This window comes from Magallana gigas, chromosome 5 (assembly GCF_963853765.1).
Source record: "Magallana gigas chromosome 5, xbMagGiga1.1, whole genome shotgun sequence".
In the NCBI taxonomy this organism is placed as follows: domain Eukaryota; kingdom Metazoa; phylum Mollusca; class Bivalvia; order Ostreida; family Ostreidae; genus Magallana; species Magallana gigas.
In genome coordinates this window covers 584963-598178 of record NC_088857.1, presented here as the reverse complement: position 1 = coordinate 598178, position 13216 = coordinate 584963, and the positions used below count along the sequence as shown (strand labels likewise).

General features: G+C 31.6%; 2 long non-coding RNA genes across 2 annotated transcripts; both read left to right on the top strand.

Annotated features, from left to right (window-relative positions):
• LOC105342798 (uncharacterized) lies at positions 1 to 2821 on the top strand. The gene is made up of 5 exons (XR_004598375.2): positions 1 to 296; positions 510 to 671; positions 1241 to 1424; positions 1572 to 1768; positions 2374 to 2821. It is a non-coding gene; the product is annotated as an uncharacterized lncRNA (long non-coding RNA).
• A 2518-nt stretch (positions 2822 to 5339) lies between these two features.
• LOC109619623 (uncharacterized) lies at positions 5340 to 8759 on the top strand. Its single transcript, XR_004600362.2, has 2 exons — positions 5340 to 8223; positions 8598 to 8759. It is a non-coding gene; the product is annotated as an uncharacterized lncRNA (long non-coding RNA).
• The last annotated feature ends 4457 nt before the right edge of the window (positions 8760 to 13216 follow it).

The window sequence follows — 13216 nt, the reverse complement described above, 5'->3', positions numbered from 1 at the left end:
CAATGAATTTTACGCGAACAATAATTAGATTTTTAATTTTGTTTTTACAGTGAGATTTAAATACATTTTGATGAATTTACATTTGATGTGAAATTTTTTATTTCATTCAAACCTAAGGTGACTGATTGACGCTATAATAATGACTTATCATTAAAGTACATAGGTAGTTTAAATACAAGCAATTGTTAAAAGCAACAAAATATTTTAACTTTTTTTTCTTAAAGGTTGTCTAAACCACAGTGAGGATCAAAAATGCAAGTGTTCCCATGATCATCAGAATGCTGCTCTTCCATCAGGTTGTTAACTTGTTGATATATTTCCCCTCTTATAAATAACATAAAACACTTTTTCGCATTATAATTCGTAATAGAGTTTGATTTATTTAGATGGTATTAACAAATAAATTACATTTTAAGGACATTACATGCACTAGAATTTTTTGAATGTTTATTTTCTACGAAACAACGTTTATCTTTATTATATTTAAAAAAAATGTTTTTTTCTTAAAGAAATATTGTCATCGGAAGTTGCCTGGCATAGCATAGAGGATAATGTGACTTTGACATGCCATCGGGGCTTTGTTAAATATAAAGACCAAAACCAAGAAATCAAGAAATCAAGGTTTCTTTTAAAAGATCCCAGCAACAATGTTTCGTTTGATTGTTTAAATGGTAGGTAATTTATGAGAATAATAATCTGCATTTCTAAGTATCTTTTAATGTCAAATTCATGGTGACGTCAAAACCTCCTCCAATACACAAGCATTCAGTCCCTTTCATTAGTTTAAACTTGATACGAGACCTTCGGCTTGTATTTCGTTTCTACAAGTAAGAGTTGCCATTAAACCATATGGCCGACCGCTCGCAAGTAATCATGCACGTCATACGTATATATTTATTTCAAGTAAATTTAAATAAAATATGATAAATTCATAAAGTAATCATCTTTGCAATGGTCTTAAGGTTAATAGAAATATTTGCTTACTTGCTTGCTTGCTTGATTAATTGGAAACGTATCTAGTGACACAATACATTTTATGCAATCACTTAGGTCAATGTCATATATAGTCCTTTTTGTAATTATGTGACATAAACATAAAACTTATTAAAATCACTCAGTTCAAAATCAAATTGTTCCAAAAAATACAATTAAACAGATTTTCCCGTGTATATTTTTATTTTTATATTTTTATATTTGTATTACCGTGTATAAAACGTTTGCTTTGCAATTTGTTGTACAGCTTGTGTGGAGGCCCCCTATAATCCTGAAACTACATACGCACACCACATTGGACCAATCACATTGAGATTTGGTGATAATTTAAGCATTGTCTGTAAACATGGTCATAGACTTGTTGCAGTAAAATCTTATCAGAGTTTGCCAGAAAAACGGTTCATGGAGTGGAGAAAAACCAATTTGCAAACGTAACGATTATTATTATTTGCAAACATTAAATTAAATGATCATTCAACGTGCTCTAGCTTTGTCTAAAAATGAAAATGAAATTTTTATATCATAATCAATGACGTATAAACCATCAAATTACTTGTATCCCAATTTTTGTTTTGAAGCTTGTACAGTGGCCACATTCAATGCTTACACCACATATGCACAGTATTTTCAGCCAAACGACACATTGAACATTGGTGAACATTGCTGAACAATGTCACTTACACATGTAAAAAAGACCGAAGACTTGTTGCAGGAAATCTTACCAGACTCTGTCAGGATAACGGATTATGGAGTGGAAAAGAACCGATTTGTAAACGTAACTATTTTTCTGTTAGTTTAAGAATTAAAAAAGATTTCTTCATTTTATAATTGAGGTTGGGATAAATACTGCAGCACCATGCATATTAATTTGTTTTGCGCTATATTGTGTTTTAGAATGTAGCTTAAGGAGATATTTATATTAGCGCCAAGCAACTTAACAGAATAAAAACTTATTTCCATAAAATACGGTTTATTTTGATATTATTATGTAAGAAATACGGTGTTTAGTACTCAGGTTTAGCTGTCTTAAACACAATGGCATGTAAACATATATTATCAGCATTTAAAGCTAGGTAGATGAATATTCAGTTTTCTTTTATTTTAAAAAAAAGCAAAACTTGGACACATATCTCGTTGTGCTCAATTAAGATTAGTTTTTGAATATGTACGATTGCATCTGAATAGCAGGGCCTAATCATTTTGTTTCCCCCTTTGGAATTATCAAGTCAGGTGTTACTTGATTTAACAAAAGATGTTTTTTCCAACTATTTTTATAATCAAACATTTCTTCCACTATAGTAATAAAATGTCTGAATGCATATTATATATCTTCAATTCCAACGCTTACGGTTTTCATGTTTGATGGAAAATAATTTTCAGGATGCAAATGCCCTTGTAAAAGATTAGCTTCACAGAATTTCATCAAAGATCGAATTGTCCTCTAAAACAGAATTGAGGACACCAAAAAATTTCTAGAAGTGAATAGATCGGAGTTGTCTGCCTTTAATAGGAAGAAGATATCAAGTTATGATGAACGTGCCTCCTCTACAGGAATAGGGATGACTCTGGGGGTAGGGGTGATTACCTTTGTTATTGGCGCCATCGTCTGTAGTGATCTTTTCACTTGTAAGACAAGAAGACAAAGAAAAGTGTTCCGTACGACTTTGTGACTTTGCGCACCGTGGAACACCTGTCGAAGCTGAACATGCACTAGTACTGTAGCACAGATTATATATACTAAATATATACTTAATATGTTTTCAATTTTTTTCCGATTTGTTTTATGGATGCTTTGTTTTTTTAGAAACATGAACATATTTAAATCGCATTTTTTGTTTATTTTTTTTATCATTTCTTAAATCATTATTAAGACTAAATTCATAGCGTTGTTTATGCCTTTAATAATGGCAACATCGCAGATTATTTGACCAATCATTTACACATCCATGAATATAACTTTTTTTATCTGAGCATATTACTTTTACAATTTCTTCCTACATGTACAATGGAATTCGGTTGCAAAGGTTCTAAGGCATTTTTAGCATTCTTGCTTATTTTTTGTAAGCACATATATACCGTATAACGGGTATTTTTTACGTGCTACTAATTATTACCAATTTTTACGAGTTTTATAAATCCGTAAAAATCAAACGCGTAAATTTTCACAGAAGTAAAAAAAAGCACCGGACGTAAATTTTCTACATCGTACGTATGAGAGTAATGTTCATGGTATTATCATAAATGAAACGCACTCTTAAACCACAATAGTATGTCGTCTAGTTATATCAACACTCGTTCTACATGTCATCGTCTGCAGACACCACAAGGATCGAAAACATTCTTAAATTCTAAAAAGCATAGATGGTCTTCTCTTAGTTGTATACATAATATTTAACAATACCATACTGTTAACATTTCAATCAATAAAAGTACATTAAGTGAAACAGAAATAAAATACTTAATATTTTAAATGATGTGATACTAGATTTGACCCGTGCGTGCACGGGTTGACATTGCAAATCGGACATCTACGAAAGAGGTACATCCACACACCTTATTATTGACATTTACATAAAAAAGCTTTAAGCCTACAATCATGCTATTAATTTCACTGCACTTTCCATAGTTTGAATAATCTAACTGTGTCTCGGGAAAGACCCTCACTACAGTTATAATGCCTCCCTTATACCCGTAATGTACCAGAAAACGCTCCGGAACGATTTTGGAGAAAGTTAATGAAGTTGCCTTGAAAATAACAGTTATATTCATCACAACAATTTTAGACTGCAAATACCTTTCAACTAAATCCTAACAAATATAATGTAACTTTTTTGCATGTATTCAAATATTTTTTGTCATCACGAATACAAAAGTAAGTACTTAGTTGAAATTTATGTTTATTATTTTATACTTTCTCTCATAAGAAATCATGAAATATATTAACAGAATATATAGCAAAAGTCCAATGAAAATTTCCTCGTATTTTGTATTATCATTTCTGAGTTTATTCATGCAGATGTGATATTGTGAAAACACAAACTAAAAATCCCGTTAGCGTTAATGTATTACAAGCGCAAGATTGTAAAATCCAAAAAATCCAGGTGATTTCCGGGATTTTTCGAGGAAATTTCGTTGATTATTAATTAGCAAAGCTTATCTGAGAAAAAATAAAAACAAATTGGTAATTTCCAAGTACCAATGATGTTTAAAATCTATAAAACAAAAGACAGTATTCTTCCGATTTCTCGGTATTAAAGACCAAAAATTCGAGTCTATTATTTTAATATAGTAGTATAGATAGTGAATAACTAGAATTCAGGGGGGAAAGGACTTTGCGGCGTAAAATTCTTTGTCAATATATTTAAAACTTAAAAAAATTTACATTAAAATGTTTTTTTTTAATATATATTTTTTTCATGACTACTTTCTTACCTTTCTATGGAGACATTTTTAATGGAAATTATCCCCTTTTTCTGCCATCATGAATTTTTTAACAATTTAAAATTTTTATAATAATATTTTATTTGAAGTAATTTTTTGCAAATTATATTTATTTTTAAGGACGAAACAAATTTTAAAATTAATTAAAACACTGGCTTTTTTACATAGCAATATCATACTGTTATTAAAATACTGCTAAAATCAACACTTCCAATTTTGATTGTGTTACTCTAAATTTCAACAAAATGTAATAGCACATAAAAAGTTCTCAATGATTTTTTTTATTTCATAGATTAACTTCAGTGTTTTATAATTTATATTTTTTTGATGCAACTTTGTTGAGATTTAAGGCTATTGGTACTTTGCGGAACGGAACGGAACGGAACGGAACCAGTTAAGAGGCCCCAAAAGGGGAAACAAGATTTTTTTTAAACGTCATTATTTCAATTTAACTTATCGTAAATGGAAGATTGTTTTACAAATTTTGCTGTTTTAATGAACTGTGTATTACATAAAATATGCTACTCATTGCTCTATAAGTCAATACACGCTTCTTTCCCGAGAAAACCTAAAGTCACTAGTTGTTTTATGATGTTTGATTGACACTGTAAATATAAAGTTGAGGTTTAAACCAGACTCAATTAATCTGTGTGTGTAACGTCGATGAAAATTACTTAAGTAATCTTTCTCCTGAATATATTTCTTCTGATTCCGTTCCGTTCCGCAAAATACCATTACCCGTGTGGATATTGGTATTTAACGGAACGGAACGGAATCTTTCAAACTTGTTAAATAAAGGAAAACATCATAACAAATACTAGCTGTTTGTTTATTTCTATGTTCTTTTGAGATAAATGAAGCAAATCATTTCATCAATTCAAACATCTTGCATATATGCATATCACTCCTGTGTTGTGTACAGCTATAACTTTTATTTCATCTATGATACTACATTACTTACACGGATGATATTACTAGTTTGTTCACCAAGCTAGCAATAACGCAATGTGCATCCCATATTACGTAGAATTCTAAAATATAACGAGCACATTCGCAAGGAAAAAGTTTAATATTCATCACTTACCTTCCGTCTGAACAATTTTCTTCTGGTTCCGTTCCGTTCCGCAAAATACCATTACCCGTGTGGATATTGGTATTTAACGGAACGGAACGGAATCTTTCAAACTTTTTAAATAATGGAAAATATCATAACAACTACTCACCGTTCCTTGAATTTTTTATCAGATTCTTTAAAGATGAATGAGTCTATCAATCAAATCAATTCAGTCATCTTGTGTATTTGCTGATTATTAATTTTAGCGTTTGTCTGCGTGTGCTGCATACAACAACAACTCTGTTTTCATTTTTTTTTTTATCAATTTCATATCATTGTCACGGCATAACTAACTAGTTGGTTAATTAAGCTAGCAAAAACACAATGCTTATATCAAGTAGAATTCATATTATACCAAGATCATTCGCAGCGCAGGGATAATATCGATAAAAAAACTTGATAGTCTTATTTGAAATAAATTTGAATGAATGATGATATAACAAATGTTGTTACCATACTTATAAATAATTTTCTTCTGGTTCCGTTCCGTTCCGCAAAATACCATTACCCGTGTGGATATTGGTATTTAACGGAACGGAACCGTTTAAAAATTTTGAAATATAAAATATATCATAACAACTACTAGCTGTTTGTTTATTTCTATGTTATTTTGAGATAAATGAAGCAAACCAACAAATCATTTCATCAATTCAAACATCTTGCATATGTGCATATCACTCCTGTGTTGTGTACAGCTATAACTTTTATTTCATCTATGATACTACATTACTTACACAGATGATATTACTAGTTTGTTCATCAAGCTAGCAATAACGCAATGTGTATCCCATATTACGTAGATTTCTAAAATATAACGAGCACATTCGCAAGGAAAAAGTTTAATATTCATCACTTACCTTCCGTCTGAACAATTCTCTTCTGGTTCCGTTCCGTTCCGCAAAATACCATTACCCGTGTGGATATTGGTATTTAACGGAACGGAACGGAATCTTTCAAACTTTTTAAATAATGGAAAATATCATAACAACTACTCACCGTTCCTTGAATTTTGAGATAAATGAAGCAAACCAACAAATCATTTCATCAATTCAAACATCGTGCATATGTGCATATCACTCCTGTGTTGTGTACAGCTATAACTTTTATTTCATCTATGATACTACATTACTTACACGGATGATATTACTAGTTTGTTCATCAAGCTAGCAATAACGCAATGTGTATCCCATATTACGTAGATTTCTAAAATATAACGAGCACATTCGCAAGGAAAAAGTTTAATATTCATCACTTACCTTCCGTCTGAACAATTTTCTTCTGGTTCCGTTCCGTTCCGCAAAATACCATTACCCGTGTGGATATTGGTATTTAACGGAACGGAACGGAATTTTTCAAAATTTTTAAAATGTGAAACATATTTTTACAAAGGCAACATTTATTCATTATATAATAAATCATTCGATTTTTTTAAAGGAAGAATTAGCTAGTTGGTTAATCAAGCTAGCGAAAGACATTGTTTACATCAAGTCGAAGTTTATATCAAATCCATTTGCAGGGTTATAATCATTTTTAAAAATAAATACTTGATAGCCTTATGAGTGGGCTGACTTATCAAGTTCGGATTAAACTTCAATTGCGCTTCCGTAAATTAAAATTCTGGGAAGGAATTAGACAGTCCTTGTTAGAGAAACTCGAAGATTCTAGGTCAAACTGGATACTGCAAAACTCGGTTATAACGAAGTCACTGAGACCTAAGAAATTACTTCGTTATATCCGTAATTCGTTATAACCGTATAAGAAATTCATTAGATTTACATAGCTGGGGATCCAAGATGACTTCGCTATATCCGTGAATTCTCAATATCCGTGTTCGTACTAAACGAGTTTTACTGTATATATCTTGAAAGACTGCCCATAAGTATCGTCTGCATTCACGGGCCGGGGTCTTCGGAATCAGCTTAGTGAGATTGGAGAGAAAATGCATTGGCAGTAGTTTGCGACAGGACCATGAAATTCAGAGTGCAATCTTGCAAATTACAATTTTAAGTAATAAGTAGATTTGCAATCGTACAATGTAAGGACTTTGCTATAATATATAAGCTTCTCTCCGCACATATGCAAACAGACATGAAAATAAGAGTGCAAACTAAAAATACACTTGCCTATTATCATTCTTCTGAAAACTACATAACCCGTATTTTAATAGATTGTGTATTCACGTTTGACCTAAAATAATATTCCGCTGGCTGACTTTCTTAACTTTCTTTTTAAAAAGCTAACCTATAGCTTGTTTGTTATACATTGAAATGAATAATGATATAACAAATGTTGTTACGAAACTTTTGAATAATTTTCTTATGAGTCCGTTCCGTTCCGCAAAATACCATTACCCGTGTGGATATTGGTATTTAACGGAACGGAACGGAATCTTAAAAAAAAAAATAATGGAAAATATCAAAACATCATTTTGGGATATAAGAAGCAAGCTAACAAACCATTTCATTAATATAAAATTATAAATATCTTGTGTGCTTATCTTGTGTACAACGTTAACTTTTATTTCTGTTATGTCTTGTGCATATCTTATTTTGATTACTACATGTATTTTGTACGAAAGATTTTGTGTACGACTTGTTTGTTTATGGGTGGAGTACTGCGCCATATTTCTAAACGCTCGATTACTACAGTTTTTTGTAAGCCTTGAATTCCACTGTGTAAGTGTTTTGACTGTTATAATTAGGTATTATTAATCTTCTAGTGATGTAATTTACCTCTGTCTTTATTGTCAACTATGCTTAGATTTGCATATTCTTGTTACCGATGGATTTTAGTTTACCATTTGCTTCAAGTATGGTGCGCCATTTCGTCGACAAAAATTACATTTTGAACTTGATAATTACGTACTGTCAGTTTAATAAAGTCAATTGATTACGGTTTTAACTCATTATTTTCTATTCAATTAATGAATTTATTTATAGAATATATTTAAGATATGTTGCATTACTTAATTCTATGTGAAAGCTTTATTGGATTGTTTTTCTATGGAAACCAATACCTGTCATTTTTATTTGTATTTTGTTTATTACAGATTCTTATCGCATTGCAGTTATCTGTCAATTAAAATCTTTAATGCTTACTTTATGTCACATTTTGCACGAGAATACTTTAATCACAGGGGCTTGGTTGTTGGATAGTGAATTTCCTAATTATTTGTTCCCGAAGAAAAAATTGATTAAAATTGGTAATCTTATGTGTGTTTCTGTGTATTGCAATAAATAAATTCACCGAAACCCCCCGTTTCAATCATGTTAAAAAAGTTTATTCAATGTACATTAAAAAAAGTAAAGGGACGACACTCGCCATTTTGGATTTATAGGGGGTCCTCATTTCAAGCTATGTTTTAAACAAGTTCTTCCGTTTCTCCAACGATTTCTGACGATATATAGGTTGTAAAATGTTAAAATTACTTATTCCTATCGTCTGACTACATCTGTACGCTGCATAATAAACACATCTCTCCGAAATGTACTAGATACTTGCCAAACTTATCGAAAGTAAAATTTTGAAGAGTTTAAATGAGTTACATTGCACGAGATGTTAGACATCTTGTACATGGCTTTGCGTAGATCATCGCTATTTGTGAATGAACATGTCGCTTGATAGTCCTTGGGAAAACAAAACACTTATAGGTTAGTTACTGACTCACTACGGAAATATATTGGGTTGATCAATCTCATAGATGGCGAGGCGTAGTGAGTCAGTAACTAACCTAATAAGTAATAGTATGACGTGCCATAAGGGTAATCAGTTGTCGTTGTGATTCAAGTCTGTATGTTAATCTAGCGTTGGTGTGTGATTTGTGCTTTGAATTCATTTGTCTTTATATGTATATTTTAGTTTCTACCGTCCATGAGAGATTTATTGGCCAATAAATACATTTCCGAATATTTTGTTTTATTATAATTCTATGTTAATTTTTGAAAGCAAGTTTTCGAGATTGTTTGTGCATATATACGTCTGTCTGTCGGTGTATACACTTGTCTGTACATGTGCTTTTTAATCTTCGGTATGTGACTGTGTCTATATTATACTTATATTCTAAATCTCAAATGAAGTGAGTATATGATGTGTATGCACTGTAAAACTAAATACTAGTATATAAGATGTGAATAACTTGTACATGTTCATTTTACTGAAATCTAATTGGTTTAGACGCAGTTGATAATCCGTTATATTACCCTCAGCATTAGCAACTCCCTTGGCAACGGGTAACACACAAATTGTTACATACGCGTACGGTTTGCTGTATAATTCTCGTCATTTCTATGTAGAAGCAGTAAAATGTTCTCTAAAATTAAAACATTCAGTATAAAAAAATTAATAGTCCTGTTTTGGAGGGTAACAGTTGAAATTGACACAATTGAAAGTATTAGATAGGCGTACATGGTAACAGCCATTTTTATAAAACTTGATATAAATACAACACAATCTATGATCTGTTGAGATCTGACATAGACTTCATTAAAGCCAACGATATATCCTAAACTATACCACGAAAAACGACACACAAGGCTGTTTAGTCTATCCTTATTTAAATGGGAAGCAACTCCATTTTGTATAAAATTCTAACATCCGGTAATGTTAATGCATTCATGTTTTTTCCGAGCCTGTCGGGAAGGCCCGAGAAGTTGCAATTAGACTACACTGATTAGTAACACAAACTTACAAGCGGAATACAGAGACACATGATTAAGCACATTTAATCAACATTATGATAATATGTCTCTTGCTGTATCATGGATATGAAAATTCAGTGACATGCAATCCATTTAATGTGCACATTATATTTTTAACATATAAAGCATGTAAATGTATATTTAGCCATGATCAGTGGCAGTTAATCTTTATTATAAAACTGATCGTACGAACAAAGCCCTGAGATGGCTTTAAAAAAAGGAAAAGATTCCGTTCCGTTCCATTAAATACCAATATCCACACGGGTATTGGTATTTTGCGGAACGGAACGGAATCATGAGAAAATTATTAATAAGTATGGAATCCATATTCTTATATTAATATCTATTTTAATGTATTACAAATAAAGCCATCAATTATTTTTGGAAATAATGTTATCCCTCAGAATATGTTTGATATAATATAAAATTCTACTGGATGTAAACATTGTGTATTTTTAATTTGATAAACAAACTCGTTAAATCTCCCGTAAACTCCCGTAACAAATACATGTTCGTTATAGATTGAATAAATGCCGTGCATGTTATGATATTTTCCATTATTTAAAAAGTTTGAAAGATTCCGTTCCGTTCCGTTAAATACCAATATCCACACGGGTAATGGTATTTTGCGGAACGGAACGGAACCAGAAGAAAATTGTTCAGACGGAAGGTAAGTGATGAATATTAAACGTTTCCCTTGCGAATGTGCTCGTTATTGTTTAGAAATCTACGTAATATGGGATACACATTGCGTTATTGCTAGCTTGATGAACAAACTAGTAATAGCATCCGTGTAAGTAATGTAGTATCATAGATGAAATAAAAGTTATAGCTGTATACAACACAGGAGTGATATGCACATATGCACGATGTTTGAATTGATGAAATGATTTGTTGGTTTGCTTCATTTATCTCAAAATAACATAGAAATAAACAAACAGCTAGTAGTTGTTATGATATATTTTATATTTCAAAATTTTTAAACGGTTCCGTTCCGTTCCGTTAAATACCAATATCCACACGGGTAATGGTATTTTGCGGAACGGAACGGAACCAGAAGAAAATTATTTATAAGTATGGTAACAACATTTGTTATATCAACATTCATTCAAATTTATTTCAAATAAGACTATCAAGTATTTTATCGATATTATCCCTGCGCTGCGAATGATCTTGGTATTATATGAATTCTACTTGATATAAGCATTGTGTTTTTGCTAGCTTAATTAACCAACTAGTTAGTTCTGCCGTGACAATGATATAAAATTGATAAAAAATGAAAACAAAGTTGTTGTTGTATGCAGCACACGCACACAAACGCTGAAATTAATAATCAGCAAAAACATAAGATGACTGAATTGATTTGATTGATAGACTCATTCATCTTTAAAGAATCTGATAAAAAATTCAAGGAACGGTGAGTAGTTGTTATGATATTTTCCATTATTTAAAAAGTTTGAAAGATTCCGTTCCGTTCCGTTAAATACCAATATCCACACGGGTAATGGTATTTTGCGGAACGGAACGGAACCAAAAGAAAATTGTTCAGACGGAAGGTAAGTGATGAATATTAAACTTTTTCCTTGCGAATGTGCTCGTTATATTTTAGAATTCTACGTAATATGGGATGCACATTGCGTTATTGCTAGCTTTGTGAATAAACTAGTAATATCATCCGTGTAAGTAATGTAGTATCATAGATGAAATAAAAGTTATAGCTGTACACAACACAGGAGTGATATGCACATATGCAAGATGTTTGAATTGATGAAATGATTTGCTTCATTTATCTCAAAAGAACATAGAAATAAACAAACAGCTAGTAGTTGTTATGATGTTTTCCTTTATTTAAAAATTTTTAAACGGTTCCGTTCCGTTCCGTTAAATACCAATATCCACACGGGTAATGGTATTTTGCGGAACGGAACGGAATCAGAAGAAATATATTCAGGAGAAAGATTACTTAAGTAATTTTCATCGACGTTACACACACAGATTAATTGAGTCTGGTTTAAACCTCAACTTTATATTTACAGTGTCAATCAAACATCATAAAACAACTAGTGACTTTAGGTTTTCTCGGGAAAGAAGCGTGTATTGACTTATAGAGCAATGAGTAGCATATTTTATGTAATACACAATTCATTAAAACAGCAAAATTTGTAAAACAATCTTCCATTTACGATAAGTTAAATTGAAATAATGACGTTTAAAATAAATCTTGTTTCCCCTTTTGGGGCCTCTTAACTGGTTCCGTTCCGTTCCGTTCCGTTCCGCAAAGTACCAATAGCCAGATTTAAGGGAGATACTACGATAGGAATCATCTCTACCCCTTTTGAACCATCATAAAAGTAATACCTTCTTCATATTTATCAATTTACATGCTTTTGGTCTACCCAGCATACTTTTAATCTACTCATGTTTTGTAACGTGACTATAAAAGAATAATAGATGCTGTCATTAGACAGTAATACCCGCACCAAGTGTTTGCCCCTAAATAACACTGTATTGTACCAGTTTATTTAAAAATGAAGGACACATGCAAACTCCGGTAATACATTTAAAAATTATGATTTTCATAACTGACGGGTGAGATCCCTTCCTATATGATAATACACATGAACAGCACTTAATGTGCAATTGGGGTTGAACTGTTTGCAGTGAATTTTCAGTTAATCAATAATCTTAACATTTCATGTCATAGAAAGTATAATGATCTACATAATTATTACAAACAAAATTGAAAATGAAATTATGCCCCCTCCTCGTGGCGGTTGCCGGTTTTAGATTTGCTTCTGTGTGCATACGTATGTACATCATCGTGTGCACAGATTTAGAGAAGGGGTGGGAGTGAGGGGTCCAGACCCCCCCCCCCCTGAAAATATTTAATTTTAAATATTTAATATACTTTATTGTTTATCTCAATAGGAAGTATACATCAGAATATGCAGGTGTCCTGCACCACCTTAAA